Source organism: Homalodisca vitripennis, chromosome 8 (genome assembly GCF_021130785.1).
Source record: "Homalodisca vitripennis isolate AUS2020 chromosome 8, UT_GWSS_2.1, whole genome shotgun sequence".
NCBI classification, from domain to species: domain Eukaryota; kingdom Metazoa; phylum Arthropoda; class Insecta; order Hemiptera; family Cicadellidae; genus Homalodisca; species Homalodisca vitripennis.
This window is the reverse complement of record NC_060214.1, coordinates 114,419,749-114,438,256: the sequence shown is the minus strand read 5'-3', so window position 1 is coordinate 114,438,256 and position 18,508 is coordinate 114,419,749.

The window sequence follows — 18,508 nt, the reverse complement described above, 5'->3', positions numbered from 1 at the left end:
TCCGTTTGATTCATCACTGGCAATAAACATTCTATAATAAATAAAGACAGTTGAAGAGAATAAATAATTACAAAATTAACAATAGAACGACGATAAAGCTTTGTGTTCAGAGAGTTCCAACATTCAATGATTTGCCAAATTGCTTGTGTCTAATGTAGAATTCGATTGGCTTTTTTACTGTAAATATTATAATACAAGCAAAACAAACAGATTTTTTGGCCTTAATGGGTGTACAAAAACAAAACATTCTTCTTCTTTTGTGTTTCATAATACATTAGTAGCCTTTTACTTCCGACAACCATTCAGAATTCAACACTAACTTTATCTTTTGTTAGCCTATTGCGGCACAATTTTTATTATTTTGTAATGAAGAAAAACAATTTATTTTGTCGATTTATTGCTGTCCAATCTTTGTTATTTTATAATGAAGGAAAAAACATTTATCAATACGTGCTAGCCTATTATAAACAATTCAATTAATTCTGTAAAACTTGAACTTAAGATAAAAAAATAATTAACAAATTATTTTTCTAACAATAATTTTTCTAACATACTAGCTGTTTCCCGCGGCCTCGCTCGCTTTTCGTAAACTTTTCCCGTATATGAGCACTTCGCATTCAAGTGAATTATATTTCCAATACCGATGTAGGGTTTGTCTTGTTGCCACGATCAAGAAAATCTGACAAAAGTGTTTATCGTCATTGTACATGTACATGTACATTATTAAAAAGTTTAATACACAAACTTTAAGTTCAACAAGAAATTGATTTTAAAGACAAATGTACGTCATAACTTAGCGCCTTAAAATAATGCTTGGCTATTTAATATAAGGATCTGTCTCGTAATTGCAGTTTATAATGTGCAGGCGCTTTTTAAACTTTTATCTTTTGCAGCGCAGCCTGGTAGCGAGTTTCATCAATGAGCACAGGGCCGTCCCCAGTATTTAATGCGCCCGGGGCAAATCATGCTTTGGGGGCCCCCCACATACAAATTACATTTCGTCAGTACAGCCAAGTGAAAAGGAATTTTTGGAAATTGTTATATGTAAATAAATACAAATATATTATATATGTACATTTAAACATGTTTTAGAATAGATAATAGAATATTGAATAGACCTATATACATAGATATAAAGAAATTATTACTTTGGCTCTTTGGCATACAATACTTTTGTGGAACTTTAGGGCTATTAATAGTAGTAACAGATATAAACTCAATGCATAACTATTTCAATCTTAATGTCACTATTATTTACCTTTAACGGAGATAGTTTTATTTTTAAAAAGAAATCTTCCTGGCCTTTGCACTAGCAAACTTCTTGATAACGTTTTCTAACTTCAGCCTTTTACATTCTTCATTTTCAATAGACAGCATGGCAAGGGATGACAGTCTCTCCTGAGACATTGAAGAACGCAAGTAGGTTTTTATTAATTTAAGCTTACTAAAGCTTCTTTCACAACTAGCAACAGATTTGGGAATAGTTAGAAGGATTCGAAGTGCAATCCATAAGTTTGTGTATAGGTCCTTTCTGTCTGTCTTCTTAATCACTTTTAAAACTTGTAATGGGGGTTGCCTTAGCTAGGCTTACTTCATTCACAATAGTTTTGACATGAAGGAGTTCCCGATAAAGTTCTTTTCCGCTTATGTCAGAGGTTTGCCCAAACGATAGGTGTTTCTGTAAATTTTTACAACATTCCTTCAAATCTTCTGCATGAAGGAGTTGTTTAAGGTCGTATAAGAACCCCCATTTCAAGTTGTGTTTTGAAAACTGAATCAACCTTTCTTTTAGGGAAGCCTGCATAATGTCCAATAGTGGTTAGAAAAACGTTTCTTTTAAATTCTTCTTCTGGGGTTGCTTTGTAGTCACTTTTACTTTCATAATCAAAAAGCTTATTTTTTGTTCTTTGGCGTTTTTCTTTAAACAATGGTTCCACGTCAATTTCACTACAAATCTCTTTGGCTTTTGAAACTGAGTCATTTAAACCGTCTTTACGAAAATCATCTATGAACTGTACATTTTTTTGCAGCAGATTTGATGTTAAAGCAAATATCAGTGTTTTTACCTTGTAAGGTTTTACTTATCAAGTTTACCTCAAACAAAACATCGTGCTAAACAATAAGGCAAACCAGAAATGAAAAGTCTTCCATGTGAATTTGGAAGGACTTAGCTTCAGATAAGATTGTAGGGTCATTGACAGTTTCACTCAGTTCTACAAGAGCGTCAAGGACGTCTTTGTACTGGTATCGAACGGCAAATACAGAACTTATTCGAGCCTCCCATCTTGTTTCACAAACCTTTTTCGAAGTTTAAAACCTTTAACATGGTCACTGACAAACGCACCAACGTTTTGGAGATGATGCGAAAATAGTGTAAATCCTTTGAAGGATTCCAAAAAGTGGAGTAGAGTTGACGGATGATCTGGCTCCATCTGCAACAACCAAGTTGAGGCTATGGCATCCGCAGTGTGTAAATACAGCTAAAGGATATTCTGAGGATATTCGTGATTGGACCCCTTTTTTAGCTCCTGCCATGTTTGCGCCATTGTCGTACCTTGCCCGCGGCAGTTACTCATGTCCAAACCACATTAACTCTACCTTTTCTGTTAACAATTGAGTCAATGCTTCCCTGTTGACTCTCAGTAATCGTGTAGCCTATAAAAACTTTCTTCAATTAACAATTTCACCATCGATCTCCTCTTCTTCGTGAACATAGCGAATGGTGAGAGATGTTTGTTCCTTATGACTTACGTCTGGTGTACAATCCAACATACCTGAGAAGTACCGTGACAGCTTTATTTTCTCGATTATATTGTTTTTCGCCTCCTTTGCCAGACAGTTTATCAACTCATTTTGAATATTGACACTTAGCATTTGAACTCGATATTCATTCTCTTCAATGCATCTTAAATGTTCCATCATAACCGGATCAAACTCTCCTAGTAACTGGATAAGGGCCAAGGAAGTTTCCGTTATTTTTTTGTAAAAAGTTTTGTTGAGTTTCCACGAAAAAGCCAAGTTGTGTTCTGATAAGTAAATAATAATAGCAATAATTCTTCTTAGTATGTTTTGCCATCTCTCGGCTTCATTTTGTATTTGGCCCATGAGCTCAGTATCAATTGCTGCATTTTGTTTGATTCTACGTTCAGCTTCAATCCATTGCTGGGTAAACTTAAAATGCCCAGATGACGTTTCGTGAGATGAAGCTCGCTCATGAAATTTTTTTCCAATTATTGAATCCTTGCTTTTTGCCAAAAACTTGAGTGTGGATTATTGTCAAATAATATCGACATGGAAAGCAGAAACACTGCATCAGAAGAGCAAGAATAAACTAACTAACCACCGCCTTTTACACTTTCTCGCCATTTTTCTGCGTGGCGATATTGAAAATCATTGGAAAAATGACGCTTTTCAGTGTTTAGTGGATAGTCATCATTACTTTATTTAAATGACGGAGCACCCCTTGTTATGATTTCATCTCTCTCTCTGACAGTTAATTTTCAGGCCAAGTTGACGGGTCATTTGAAAATTTTTTATTTTGGTAGTTTAACATTTCAAACAGTTCCCTTCTTAAGCTTGTCACTGGTTTCCTCTTCAGTATTTCAGCAGTCTCCTCTACCTCAGTTAAAAATTAGGTCTTGTTCACATTCATGGTCGAAGTCCTGGGTATTTGAAGTAGCGAGTAAAGATGAAGTAGGTTGTTGAGTAGCGCCCTCAGCTATTGTGAAGAATTTTGTCAACTTGGGTACTTTACTTAAAAGAGCACTGTGAGCTAATTCACTGTCTTTTGTTAATTTTCGTCTCTGAGCACCTGATAGTTTTTTAGACATTTTAATAAAATAATCTGAAATAAAAATGAAACTTCTTCAAAAAAATTATGCTTGTTTACTTAAAATGAAATTAAAAAATAATGTTTAAATCTGTTAGTCTACATGTTGCGTAGTTTTTATGCCTACGCTACGACATACAAACTAGAGTGCACATAGTACCTTGGTCGAAACAACATTTACATAATTATTACCAATACATATGGACAACCAACACATATTTAACTACCACATGTCTGTAGCGTGTGTATATGTAGGTACTAATACAATACGAAGCTCACCCCTCACGTACACATTCGCTTAATTTCACAGCTCTAAGTTTCTACAAACACTAATCACACGAGAGTAATTAGCAACCTAACCTATACGGTGTAGACGCAATGACAGTGACAGTTGGAGTTGCGAGTGCGGTTGTTGCCAAATGGTCTAAGTTATATGTTTCAAAACCAAGTTCTTTTTAACAAATATTAAGGCCACCGGATTGGGGGTTTGTATGTATATAGTAGAATATCGTTGAAATTAAGTTTTACAAATTTAATATTGACTATGAGTAAGGCACCTCTTAGCCGCGGCGCGGCGCCCCCTTGGCCGCAGCGCCCGGGGCGACCGCTCCGTTCGCCCCCCCCCCTTCGGACGGCCCTGAATGAGCATAGCATATAAACCTTCTCCGTGGAAATATACATATAAATTTTCATGATGGTTGGTCAAACATTCATTTATATATACATATATGTGTATATATGTATATATATCTATATTACACAAAATTACTGTTTAATATAAATATTATTTAAAGTTTTTCTGAAAATAGGAAAATGTTTAAAACTTTACCTAAAACAAAATCACATCTACACAATAGATTGAATAATTGAAATAAATAATAGTACTTATTATAATCTATAGCTCCAACCAGAAAACGTTCACCACTAAATTTAATCTTGCAAATTACTTTAAAAACGCACTTGAGTGAACATACCGGTATTAATTATGAATCAAAGAATACGATAATATTTGTCTTCATCATATTTTACCTAGCTTGAGACTTACCTCAGTCCGTTTGACAGATTGTATCACATCCGGACAATTAGACGAAAGGACTCAAAGTCGCAGCTAGTCAACGCTGTGTCTTACGGATGGTTTTAAATTTGTCAAACTAAGAAAAATATGGTCTAAGAACAAATGATAGTTTCATATTTTTAACCCTATCAATATCCTCCGATTTTAACAATTAGTGTGACCGACAATCGATTTCTTGTATAGAAAAAAATCCTTTATTGATGAAAGGAAAACTCTCTGTACTCATACAATGCAAAATTATAACAACAGGGATATCGTTTTTGCTATAAGCACATGTGAAAGTGGCTACAAATTGTTTTGAAACCCGACTTAAAAGTGTTGTAACTACTCGTAAGGCACGGGCCACATTTTATGTTCTATATTAAGCAGTTTTTTTGTACTTCTACTTTAAAATCAGATATAAATACTAAATTTTTTTAAATAACATTTTCTCGTACAACATGGATTAACATTTGAATTTTTCAACACTTCAAAAATGTCCGCTACCGCTAGCTAAAAACAAAGACACGAACAGAAAAGCAAAGAGGTATGCAAATGTCTCAAGGGTACAATAACATTATGTGAAATACAAGCCCTCGCCTGTCTGAGTGTATTGGGGTACTTTCCGTTGTTTGTGAATATTCACTTTGACACATTATCTATACTCACTTTGTGTTGTTTGTACTGCTTTAGGTAACCTATCGATTATTATAGAATAATATCTTAGGGTTCAAATATATTTTATCGATCATTAGGCTTGTTTATATACCTACATCGTATTACATAATAAAATGCCAGTAATTTGAATCTGTGTGCGAATGTGAGGGAACATTCACTTTGACACATTATCTATGTTTAGCCTGTGTTTAGCTTTAGGTAATCTATCGAATATTATAGGATAATGCCTTAGAGTTCAAGCAGATCTTATTGATCATTAGGCTTGGCATACCTACATCCGTATTAAATGGTAAAATACGAGTAATTTGAATCTATGTAGATGTTCTTAAAATTCATTGAAAATACCAAAAGAATTCCCGAATAAACTAAGATAAATCTCCAAAACTGTATGGATATAGTATGTGATTCTAGAAATCGATTCAATTGACTGCCTCAATGAACTTTTTACTTTAAAATCCTTAACATGTTTCCTTCGGCTTTAAAGAAACCCATACACTTTTAAGTCTCTAGGACCTTCTATAAAGGTTATAGCACATACGGACAGGCAAAGGGTAACAACATGATTTTGAGGAGACCCTATCGGATTCTTGAATAATCACAACTTTACATGAAGCTGAAATAAACTATCAGCCCAGAGTAGGAGCTGGTATCGTATTTATCTTAATTTTATCTGCAGTGACGAGAACAAATCTTTGCGGTTTGTTCCATCTAAACCATAAGTGTTTTTTTTAGAATACAATCGTCTCGGGATTTTGAAATATATAATTAAGCTTTACAGTAAAATCAGTTTCTTTACTTTGTGTTTTTCTCGTTGTCATCGCGGTTACCAATATAAGACCAATATAAAAACTTATTCTTTCCTGCTCTTTGATCTTCGATCCTCCTTGGACGAAAAGAAACCTATGCATGAAGTTTCAAGTCCCTAGAACTTTTCTATGACCTTTCTATCAGAGGATATCTCACAGACGGAGAAACAGACATAAGTAAATTTAAGTTGAATCTCTCAGTTTCTTAATTTCTTAATAACGAAAACGCTCTGAAAAGTTCGTAATAGAACAAAATGAATAACGAATAGCCGTTCATAAAATATAGTGCTAAATGATAAAATAATAGATAGACGGAACCTTACGTGTAGGTACATCTTTAGGCAGACTTGGCTACATGTCGAATGGTAGAAGTCCTACAGAAATGTTGGTTTAAATTTTGAAAGTAAAGCGACACGAAAGACGTTTACATGAAAAGTTTCTTCGAACTGTGTTCCATTTACAACTAATAAATAAAACGTCTTGATACACGAATGTTTAGTGTTATGAAGGAACACAAGTTTCATGCTCCAGTTACAAGACTTTGGAGATAGAGACAAATGAGCGAGTATCTCAGGAGGGTAAGTGTTCTCAGGTTACTAACTAACTATTGTTACTTGACACGGAGCATTGTAACTAACGATAATGTTACAATGTATGCTGGATAATATACTGCACTTAGAAGCGGTATTATATAGCTAGTAATATTATGTTAAATACAGTATTATCTAACAGTTAGTGAAGGCCATTACATGAGGAGCTGGAAACATTTAATTTTTGTCTGTCAATCCGCATGTTACTCAAGTTTGATGATCGTGCATGCCACCTCATGGATTTGGCTGAGCGTTAGCTAACTGAAGTGTACACTGGATTAAAGTATAGTACATGATACGTGGAGTGGTTTACTTTTAATTTATGTACAGGGGACTTCTTTTCAACTGACTCTGATTTTGATATCAAAGAAAAATAAATTACATAAAATACTAATTTGTTTGTTATAATTTAGTTTGTAAAACCTTACTTTAATTTACGCAGTACTCATAATGTGAAATGAAAATGCATAATAAAGGATCAACTTTTAACCTCGTGTGCTTGACAGTTTGGACTTTGAAATTCAAGAGCAATCTTCTGTCATATTACATCCGTTCTTTATTTCTTGTGATTACCTCTCCTGGAATGTTCAAAGGCTAGAATCCTAAGAGGTTTTAAGTGGGTATTCTACGTAGGTACTGTAGGAGTCCCACACAATAGGCTGGCCACCTGTGTGCGTAAAAGCATTTTCCTACCTCTCCCTAAAAAGATCATCTTTGTCACCGGCATTGGAAATATACCGGCTGTTCCAAGGATATGCACTTATTTGAAAGAAAATAATTATGTTAATGCTTATAATATGTCTATAACATTTGAGCAATACAAATTATTTTAGACCATCATAAAATCTCAAAATTACATTCAACATTACAGAAATTTCTAAAAATACAGTTAGTTTAATTTTTTATAGGTTAAAAGTTCAGTAAAATACACTGAGTTATGAAAATTTTAACCGCAATTTTGGAGAAAATTATGCTAATAATTACATTTACACGGTAAAAAGTACAAAGTAATGACAACATAATGAGGGTAGTGGCATGAATTGAGGTAAAGTAGTGCTTGAGGTTATGATCGACTTACAGATGTTTGGCTGTATCAATCAAGGGATTGCGGCATATTGGCTTATCTGATATCCATCTGCAGTGGGTTTCCATCCCTTTAATTGCTCAGTAACAAGCTGTTACAATCAATATCAGTCAACATCATTGGGAACTGATGGAGTTCCTCAAGGTGTTGTGTTGTGTCCAATATTATTTCAATATTTACATGAATGTGCTAGACAATAGGTCTGCGTGAAAATATTGCCATGAATGTGACAATTTTGACATTTCGTACTCTACCTTTGGTAGCACTATTTCCAGTTTCTCAAAGCTTTGTACTAAGTCTAATATTATTTTATCATATACATGAATGAGCTAGACAATAGTTCTGTGTGAAAACCTTTCCATGCATGTGATATTTTTTACATTTCGTGTTTTACCACAAGTAGGAATATATGGAGTTTCCTCAAGGCTTTATACTGTGTCCAATATTATTCTAATTTTTATATGAGTGATCTAGATAGTAGTTCTGTGTGAAAATATTGCCACACATAGGATATTTCAAGTAGGATCTATCTAATATTATATTAAGACGACAAACATTATACTACGGAGAGAGTAGGACGAAGAAGGGACTGACCTATCTTTTTTTATAAAAAAATACGAGTTACTTTTAATTAACAGTTTAGACCACCAAACAAATAACGCGGTGATGAAGAGATCCCAGGAATTACAATCAGGTTTACCACCACATTTTTGTTCCATTATTTGGTGTGTTGACCGTCACTTTTTGTCAAAAACACGAGCTAACCACATATTACTACATTGCTACAAAATAATATTATTTTTCAAACATGACTTTTTCGATAACTGATAAATTTCAGATCAGTATGAAGGGAATAGACTAATAGGCGTTTTAAATTATATTTTATTATTCAACTTATATGCGCCTCAGTTAAACCACTTTAATCGTTTAAAACGTTTTTAAATTATTTCTTAGAAGCGAAAACTATTTAATAAATAAACATAAATTAAACAATTTACTAATTGTGCTAGATTTGTTTGAAGAAGATGTGTAGAAAATGAACTGTGATAAAATATCTGTTGAAACAATAATAAACAACCTAAACTGCTAAAAATCTTATTATAAATACCACTGAATTATTAACACTATACAAGATGTATCAACCAGAGGTGTTCATTTCTTAAAGTTTGTTATTGACGATAAAAGATTTAAAAGAATAATAGGAGCTCAAAATTTGCCATAGTCATATGTTACAGGATGTATAACACAAAGTTTAGAAGATTGAAATATATCCTCTTCGTCAGCTGTGAATATAATTTGTACATAGAAAAAGGAATAAAAGAAAAAAAGAAAGAAGAGGGGTGAATGGGTTAAACGTACTCTAAAACTGCTTGGAGTCAAGACGGGAAAAAGTAAACCCAGTTATTATCAAGATGCAAATTATGAGCACGAGACGTCAAGAATACAATCACACGCCACACGTTACACCAAATACAGGCTAAAATAGGATACTGTACTAATTATTTCCTCACCTGAAGAAGAGGATAGATTTAAATCCTCGAAACGTTGTATATTATTTTTGTAACATAACAATGGCAAATGTCAGAAATTCTATTAATACTTCAATCAGAGCTATTATAGGATTATAGCTACAAATCCACCTGTGTTAAGGATTATTTTGAATTTTAATGGGTTTTGAAGTTGATTTGAGTTTTTAAAACGAAATAATACAAAAGCTGCTTACTCTATTAACACATTTTGTGATAACTAAGTTCACATTTAACTCCTGACTTATCTCGTCCTCAGGAGTAAAGTAATGCAAGGCTGTTTTTATGTGCATAATAAAAATAGAAGGTATATAACATATTTTGGAACTTAAAAGCCATATTTTAAGTTGCATTATAATTGCATCCGAATAAGTAAACGTACTAATTATATAACATGTATTAAAATATCACTAATTATTGAGTAATACAGTTTTTTGTTTTACTCATAAACATTCATTATCTGGTGTTTTAAAGGAGGGCGAATTTATTTTTGTTTAATTATTTAAATAAATTTTAATGAGTTTAATTGGATGGATATCACAATTTTTCTTTTACTTTTGTAACTAACAAGTTCTGTAAAATTTCCAAAGTATATACTATTATTTAATTTATTTTTTCACTGAGTACAATGAATTAATTCACGTTACGCCAATAATTAAATGATTAAATCTAGCCAACTGTTTGTTTCTTTGGTACAAAATATTTATCTGATTGAAAATTTGTATTTATTCTAATTGCAATTTCGTATTTTATAAAGTTTATTAGAAGTTTAAAAGTTTTCAATTAAAATAACACAATTGAATATTTTTTTGTAACGAATTCCAATTCTTTATAAGGGAATCGAACAGTATTTTAAAGAAGTTCAGTGTATTCAATGACAGTTTTAAGTTGTTAATGTTTTAAAAATACAATTCCAGGAATTTTGTCCTTTTAGGTTCAAGTAGCTTTAAACATTTTTGAGCTTCTTTTCTCAGTATTTATCACCCACTCTGCATTTTATCACACCAGTCAGACAAATAAACACTGCATAGTCGCCCGTGGCTCTAGTCCGACTAAATGTTGTATGAGGGAAGCACTTCTACTTTATCCAAGTGATCAACTTCCAAACACTACGTATTCGAGACATTCCCTCATTTTCATAGATATTTTATCCCTCGTGAACTTTATAACTGCTAAGTTCAAAGGTTTAGTTTCAGAATAGTGAGAGTAAACCAATATCAGCACGTTAGCTCCTTCATAAAATAAAATCGGATATGAATATAATGAAGTTTATTCCACAGTATTTCAAATTTACATGACATGGCAATAATGGAATAATACTTTACCAGTAATTGTGGCTAGTTAACAAATTTCAATACATAATAAATATAACATATTTGAGTTCAGTTCAGTATACTGTACAATTAAGGTTGACGTGCAGCTTTGCAGTGTTTGTGGCGTGTCTTGATGTGGGGGAGGCGAACAGTAGATAATATAAGATAAGATTAGACAGTTATAATTTTTTACAATGAACCTAGACTTAGCTTGTCTTGTACACCGTTTAAACTACTATTGCAAAGTCATTTGATTTTATATATAAAAGTACACAGTTTAATATTCATTACAAATACAAAGGCAAACAGATACAATACTTCAATAATACTATAATACTTAACTAATCATACATATAATTTTAATAAATATTTTCCTGTAAACAAGTAAGTTCTTTTTTATCTAAAAGCCATATTTTCAGTTTTTTACAAAAAAGGTTTATATTTTCTATTTCTTTAATTTCAGTAGGCAACTTGTTAAAATACTTCGGTCCCAGATATAAGAATGATTGTTTTATTATAAACTTGTTTACTTTTGGTAACATGAATAGTCTGAGCTCATTACTACGCATATTATAGTGGCTCCTTGAGAACCCTCTGTTGCCACTTCTGCAATAAAAAAGTCGTAATGTTTTAAAAGTGAACAAATGTTGTATAGGGAGTATGTTAAGGTTTTGGTACAGAGGAAATGAAGATTCTAATGTGGACTTTTTTTAGAATAATGCGTAGAAACATATTCTGTGTTCTTCTCAAGTTGTCAATAACTGTCTTTGACCCACCTGCCCAACAGACAATGCCATATTGCAGTCTAGAGTGTATTAGTCCATAATACAAACTACGCAGCAAGACTACGTCACAAAAGTTTCTTAAAAAATAAAATTTACGTAAGTTATATTTTATTTGATTATGCAAAAGGTTTCCATGTGCCTTCCATGTTAGATTTTCAACATTTATACCTAGGTATTTAAAAGAGTTTACTTTTTCAATGATTGCACAGTTACAGTTCAACATATTATTACAGGTATATATAACTTAAACATTTATAAAAGTGGCTCTATTATCTCTAGAGCCACGATAATTATTCCGCCGACTGAATCCTTGGATTAGTATAAAAGTCTAGAAACCATGACCAAAAGGAGTAAGTTTTTTTTTCTCACCAGTGCAACAAATCCAGATTAGATATTAACTTCATCGCAGTTCCTAAGGATGAGGTCTAGGACATTATCTAACACCTCGAAGAAGGTGTAACATATTTAAATAAAGTAATAATCTTAGTATGAACATATATTACAGCCTTGTCCTTAATATATGTCCGAAAATAGGGACAATAAAATGGCAGCGTTAAGATATTATCAGGTCAGCCAATTCTGATAACACCTCGAAGTTTGGAGAGCTCAACTTCTTCGTCACTTGGAGTTTCAGGAATTTCTCCTTAGACATAACTTCAACGAGGTCTACTGTGAAGTTGTTGTTGTGAAGTGCATTATGTTCTTGCTCGTGTTGGTTCAGACAGTCTTGACTCATTGTGTCAGCTACATACGGTTCTTTACGGTACAGTTTTTGTAGGCTGAGAAGGCAAAATGTCCTTCATGATTATCTTGGGTCTGGGAGGAGCCTTATGTAGAGATTACTTTATAATAAACCATTATAAATATATTAATAAATATTATAATAAACCATAGTGGTTTTTGCTCAGTTTTATATTGTTAATTCTAACCCAGATTTACTCACACACAAATTTTTACTTCCAAAATTTTATCCCAGAAATTCTCTCATGAGGGGGTTTTTGACAAGCTTATTTAATGAAATCTACCTACAAACAATTGAATATTAAAAGTTAAATTAATCTACTCGTTACGTAGCAAATTATCAATAAGAGTAACTGGAATATGTAGAGTAGCAATTCTTTTGTATTATCATTCAATATTTATACTTATAGGCAGACGTATTAAATGTTTTTAACTAATAATAAAATTAAGACAAATTAAAAGAGTTATACAATTATAAATCATGAATTAATGGTAAATGTTGCATGTGAACCACTGCAGAATGAGAAGTTCATTGACCGAATAGATTTTAAGGAGTATCAGCTAATAACATGATCGAAAATTCAATTAAAGGATGAATTTGAATTTAATGCATGTTGGTTTAAAGAAAAATAACTATTTAATTTCACTAGCGAGGTTGAAATGGTTCAAAAAGTTAATCGTGGAAGCAGTGGTTCACAAAAACCGGAAAACACAACCATTTACAGGATGTTAGTTATGAAACTGGTCAAACAAGCCTAACGCTCTTACCAGTTAATTCCTTCTAAAAATCCCAAATTCGCAGTAAAATAAAAATCGTATGTAATAAAATTGTATTCTAATAGTTACAAAATAATGAACTCAAAGTGCCACAATTAGAAATTCGTATTTTTTAGTCCGTTTCAGAACACATCTCAATAAAAATGATACAAAAATCAACAAATATTTTGAGATAGAAAAACGTTTATTTAGACGTACCGGTACCACGAGCGTCTTCCTTTCTTCACACAGCTAACGACTAGTTTTTATTGCTACAGCGATAATGAAACTTTATGAAAACGGTTTAATTTTTTAAATTTTGGGAATAATGTATACAATTACACAGTAAGATATAAAAATAACACGGTCGGGATGGAAACGCCACGTACATTACTAAGTTGGCGGCCACACATCCGGATTCTAGTGTCGTTTGCATAACTTTTGCCCTTGAACGTTTTGCGATATCTCGTCAGCCCTCAACATCGGTCAATGCAAAAGTTGAGAAAATGATAAATTTAAATAAAAATGTCGATTTACGTTAAGTGATATTGAAAACGAGATTTATTGAAAAGTATTTTCATGTAACAACGGAATTTATCGTTAGTATACACGATTTTCTTGAAATTAAGTTTAATAGATTATAAATTAAATAAATAATAAGAAATATAAATCATAGGCTATATATTGTTGTACGCAATGTAAAAGTAAGAATTTAATTTTAAATTAACAAAATAGTGATTTGTATTCCACATGGTTAAAAATTCAACCTTGTACAAAGAAAACTGTTTATATTTCTTAGTACAGATTACTTACATAGTTGTTTAATAGTTTATTTGGACTTTTTTGTTTTTCTTAATCTCAAATTAGGTTCACGCGGTCCGTGACTATCTATATAACTAACATAAAAGTGTCCGGTTCACACCATTGCTCACTAAATTATATTATTTAAATATTGAAATCTTACTGCGGAGAGTTATCTTTAGTAAAAATATGTTAAAATGAAGCCCAAGGCCTTTGTGAATTTGATCACAAGAAGATAATCGTGTAAATAATGTTTCGATACTGTTTTTTGAATTTTCACGTTACTTTTTGAATGTTCATTTTAACTCCAGTCCAACTTCCTTTTTATTGCAACGTCTGGTATCTGACGCTGTGTCAGACATGAGTCATGGAATCTGGAGTCATGTTCCTCTGAAGAGATAAAAAAAGTGGGCGACGAAGAAGCTCAAAACGAACCTTTACATCGATTCTACATCAGAGACACCTATGAATAGGTGAAGTAGAGACACTTTAGATGCACATGACTCCAGATTCTAGGAGTCAAGTCTGCGACAGTGTCAGACACCAGACGCTCCAATAAAAAAAGGTGGATCGGAGTTAAAATCAATATTCAAAATTGAATTACCCATTCCTACCACAGAGCTAAATTACGTGTTATTTTTTCGTTTGAAAATTGTATCTCTGTTGAGTATGAAGTTTGAAGACTGTGTCTCTATCATTTCATAATTTGAGGCACTACTTGCATACTTATTCTGATGTAAAACTTTTGTCAAACTTGCTAACAGGGTCAAAAACTGTCTTAGAACTGGTAATTTTTATAGAGTGTTTTTATATTTTCACCATGTATTACTTGTTAATTAGTTGTAATATTTTTTCAGTAGTGTTCGATACTTAAAAAATTTACGCTAAAATATACATCATCATTAAATTTTAGTACAAATTCACATACGTATCATGACATTAATATTACACCATAGAAATTCACACAGCTTATGGTGGCCAACTAGATCCTGAAGTAGAGTGGATATAATTTTTCATACTATAGAACATATTTCCTATCGTATTTGTTTTTGAGGAAATATACAAGTCTTACATGACTTCTGACGCACCCTGTACATGCTCCGTTAGCACACTTCCAATCAGTAAATTAACGTTACAAAGACTGATGTTCCATGCCCGTGAACTTTGACCCAGTGACCATCTATCGTGCTCCCGCACCGACTTGTGTCCCAGAGACGGGGGACAAAGCTGTATTGGCGTTTCCACAAGTTTAGATACCCATTGCCATGTCACATGTTTTGATTCATGTCTCAGGCAGTTCCACCGATCGGTTTGACATAGACTCATCGATTGGCGGTACTTCTTCAGAAGCAGTCTTACCTCAGTCCTCATAAGAGGATCGTGACTGAAAAATTACAAAATACCTGGATTGTTTTATGACGTTTACATTGTAATATGATAAATTTCTTTTGAAAATCAAATAAATAAACATAAAATAGACATTTATGTGTAAGCGCTCTTTTTATTGATAACCCTTGGGAGACATAAGTCCAATCTTTGTTGTTTATTGTGTACAGTCTTTGATAATAATGTTGCCTAAAACGTCATGCCATGACGTATTTGTACCTTTAGAGCATATAAAATGCAATTATCGTTTATTTTAAATATACGTAGCATGTTATACATTTTTATTCCGTGCAAAGATTACCGAGAGAATATATGCCAAAATTTAGCGTTCATGATACTAAACGAAAAATAATGTTACTTTTAGTTATATATAAATCTCTGGGCACAAGTATACTATACAATGTTATTCATTTAATAATTTAAAATGATTACATAATTTAAAATGTTCAAATGAAAGTGGCATCGAATAAGTAAGTCCTTGATACGTTCATACATTTGTCACAATAAATATCAATAATAAAGTTGAAGCATATTTTCAATAAACAGCATGTTATAGAACTACCATATTCTCTAATTTTATGGATAAAAGACCCAGCTGTACATATTAAAGCTACGGATTTACACAGCTTTTACGTAAAACAGTTACATTTACCGAAAATTAAAATATTATACTGCATGTTATATAGGATTTATTCCATTTCCTTTTTGATGATTGTATATACAAATGATAAGTATAGCTGATAAACGTAGTCATGGAATAAAGTTTATTTGTGAGTATTTTTTGTATTGTTTATCTCATCTTTAATTTAATTCTTTATAGTTTAATTAAAGTACTTAATTAATTGGCTCTCCTACCTTTTATGTAGACCAGTACTACAAAATATTACAACACATATTAACACACTAACAAGAAATTTAATCAAATTCAACTTTACAATAACATTCAAGTATATAGATGTACCAAGACAATTGGTGATAAAAAAGTAAGTCTAAGTAAATAAATTATCGTAGAAAATTATGAATTTGTTTTATTTTACATTACAATTCCACTATAAATTTAAATTTACCCAACCTACCGTTAGTATTTCGGACTAGTGGATAGTCCGGATAATTATTTATGATAATACATATAAATAGTTTCAATAACGAAATCATTTAGTTCTCAACATTGTTTTTATTTCGGTGCTTAAAAAATACTTCGAACATGAAAGACTTATTGAACGCATAAAGTACTTCAATTTCCGAGAAATAGTTATAATTGAAAAATAAAAAAGCATTTAAACAGCCTTTGTTTGGATTCGTCCAGAAGCAAGAACTGCACAACCAATCAGATCTGACGATTAACAGCCCCCATATCCCATCAGCGGTTTATCTACCCGCATACCCTCGACGTGTACCGTAACTTTTCTGTGCAACAATCAGATCAACGTTATCAGACCTGCATCAAAGCCAACAAGTAACAGCGTAACAAGGCTATTTCTCTATTCAGGATGTTTGTGCGATTACTCTTGATTGAAAATCCTAGAGACTTGAAACTTAGTGCATAGGTTCCTCTCAGTCTAAGAAAGAATACTAGCTATAGGGGTCACAAGATCATCGGCTTGTCGCATCTGTGCGATCAATCTGACTTAAAATCCTAGAGACTTGAAACTTAGTGCACAGGTTCCTCTTAGTCTAAGAAAGAATACTAGCGATATAGGGGTCACAAGATCATCGGCTTGTCCTTCTGTCTGTCGCATCTGTGCGATCAATCTGACTTAAAATCCTAGAGACTTGAAACTTAGTGCACAGGTTCCTCTTAGTCTAAGAAAGAATACTAGCGATATAGGGGTCACAAGGTCATCGGCTTGTCCTTTTGTCTGTCGCATCTGTGCGATCAATCTGACATAAAATCCTAGAGACTTGAAACTTAGTGCATAGGTTCCTCTTAGTCTAAGAAAGAATACTAGCGATATAGGGGTCACAAGGTCATCGGCTTGTCCTTTCTGTCTGTCGCATCTGTGCGATCAATCTGACATAAAATCCTAGAGACTTGAAACTTAGTGCACAGGTTCCTCTTAGTCTAAGAAAGAATACTAGCGATATAGGGGTCACAAGGTCATCGGCTTGTCCTTCTGTCTGTCGCATCTGTGCGATCAATCTGACATTTAAAATCCTAGAGATTTGAAACTTAGTGCACAGGTTCCTCTCCGTCTAAGAAAGAATACTAGCGATATAGGGGTCACAAGGTCATCGGCTTGTCCTTTTGTCTGTCACATCTGTGCGATCAATCTGACATAAAATCCTAGAGACTTGAAACTTAGTGCACAGGTTCCTCTTAGTCTAAGAAAGAATACTAGCGATATAGGGGTCACAAGGTCATCGGCTTGTCCTTCTGTCTGTCACATCTGTGCGATCAATCTGACTTAAAATCCTAGAGACTTGAAACTTAGTGCACTGGTTCCTCTTATTCTAAGAAAGAATACTGGCGATATAGGGGTCACAAGATCATCGGCTTGTCCTTCTGTCTGTCACATCTGTGCGATCAATCTGACATAAAATCCTAGAGACTTAAAACATGGTGCATAGATTCCTCTTGATCCATGAAGTATACTATAGATTTGAGGTCAAAAGATCAAAGGGCTGTCCCTTTGTGCGATATCTGTAATAGAAAGATCCTAAAGATTTAATAGAATTAATACTTTGACGACTCTTCGTCTGGGGAAGAGATCTATTGATTTTAGGGTCAAATGAAAAGGACAGTCTATCCGTCTAAATTCTCTTCTTTGCGCCATTTCTTTCGTTACGTTCTTTCATATCCTTTGGTAAATCGTTGTAATTATTATTTTTTTTCGAAGTGATTATTAGTAACGTGTTGCAAGTTCAACATAGTAAAATCATAAATTATATTGTGTTTCATGTAATAAATATATATTTTTACAAAAACTCACACGAGAATGCCCGTGGTGGGTGGAATACCTGACCTGTGTAGCGTCAACGTATGCGTTCTCTCTCCTTTTGAAGTCCACATGACTGCTCAGAGAGTTTGTCAAGTCGTGATCCACAGAAATTTGACAAATTCAAAATACAGAGTCTCTTTACCCTCGAAACAATTCCATCATGAAAAGTCTACAATTTGTAATTAACGGTTTGTTTTAATTGTATAATTCAGAATTTTTA